Source organism: Sinocyclocheilus anshuiensis, unplaced genomic scaffold, assembly GCF_001515605.1.
Source record: "Sinocyclocheilus anshuiensis isolate Anshui unplaced genomic scaffold, SAMN03320099.WGS_v1.1 scaffold1292, whole genome shotgun sequence".
Classification (NCBI taxonomy): domain Eukaryota; kingdom Metazoa; phylum Chordata; class Actinopteri; order Cypriniformes; family Cyprinidae; genus Sinocyclocheilus; species Sinocyclocheilus anshuiensis.
In genome coordinates, this window is record NW_015544215.1 from 272,667 (window position 1) to 274,518 (window position 1,852).

Genomic DNA, 1,852 nt, shown 5'->3' on the forward strand with positions numbered 1-1,852 from the left:
AAATGGACAATGTGTGGGGGGGGGGCTTTTGTATTTCTCAGATGTAGCCTATCACATTTTTATTTTTCTGTGTTTTATTTAAAAGTGGTAAAGTAAATGTAAGTGGAATTACATTCAGTGGTAAATGTAATCAAAGCACAGAGCGATTTTTTTCGTACCATGTGGTACAGCCGTGCAGGGGCGGATTTGGGGGCCCCAGGCAAAATACAGGAATGGGGCCCTATACAATTTCACACATTTACAACCTTGAGGTTCCTTTCACTGTTGCTCGCTGCTGCACGACCGTGTCCCATAGTTGTGTCTAATCTTTTAGATTTTTCATGTACATGTTATAAATAAAGGATTTCTGTAAAGGATTTCATTTGATGTTGTAAATCCCTTGTTCACATTTAAACAGGTTATAATAGTATTAGAATAGGTTGGACACTAGGTGGTGCGTTGGGGTAATTTTCACTATGCAATTGTCTACACAACGCAAGGCTGTCTAATTCTAAACTCTAAAATATACATTTATCAGCACTGGGTTGTATTTAACCCAGCATTTTTTAGAGTGTAAGTTTTATTTTTTCCAAAATCTTTTTCTCCGTTTAAATTGTTCTGGATTCAGTTTTTTTTTTTGTTTTTTTTCTGGATGATTATATTAAATTTTAACAAAAAACATGTCTAATTAATTAAAATCTAAAATCAAAATCTTTTTTTCCGTTTTAATTTTTCTGGATTCAGTTTTTTTTTTCTTTTTAATTTTTCTGAATGATTATATTAAATTTTAACAAAAAAAACATGTCTAATTAATTAAAATCATGAAACTTGTTTAATTTCACAGCAATTTAGACCTATTAAAAGTTTAACAAAAATTACATTCTTAGGGCCCAAATTCTGCGCTTTCTTTTTTTTTTTATTTAAATTTTTCTGTATTCCATTTTAATGGTTTAATCAAAAACATATCTAATTAGTTGAATTCATAAAAACAACTTAATTTATTAATTTGTATACAATAATAGGGCCCTATAAAATTTTCATTTTATTTACTTATTTTTTTAGAAATTTTCTGTTGTGTATTTTCATTTTTCTGGTACTCAAATGAAGGCGAAAACATTAATCTATCTTTTATTCCAATGAAAATGAAACAAACCCTTTAATTTTTGTACATTCAAAATGCTACACAACAGAAGTTTACTGTGTAACGAGGAATGTCACGGAATTCGTCAAATATTGAATGAATAAATCAAATGCAATTCTGTACAATTCAATCAAACCGCGATATGGACTAGTGTATGTGAATATTAAATGGCAAAAATACTATTTAGCTACTACAGACGACAACCGCGAGCGTTGCGCGTGCTTAAATAGCAAACTAGCAAACGAAACGCGTGTCTGCGCCGTTCATTTTAGGGGGCCCAAGGCGGTCGCCTACCTTTGCCTAATGGTTAAGTCCGCCTCTGCAGCCGTGCATACAAAAAAGTACCAGAAATAGTAATATCACAAAGTTATATTTCATTGAAACACATGTTCTTGTAAGTGACCCAAGATAACTTGTTTTACATGAGATGTCAACACATTCACCCACCTGAGAATAAGTGACAGAACGTGAGCTGGACACAAAGTTTAGGATTGTCTATGCTTTTGAAGCATAGGCTCAACGTCATTACTAGCATAGAGCCATCTACAGGTGTGGTGTTAGTCAGTTCTCATTCTGCTGGATCTATCTGGCGCTTTTGACATTGTGAATCATCAGATGCTCTTGTCTACCCTCTCATCACTGGGCATCACAGGGATTCCACTTCGCTGGTTTGAATCCTATTTCACTGGTAGGTCTTTCAGGGTGGCTTGGGGAGGGGAGGTATCCAAAGCA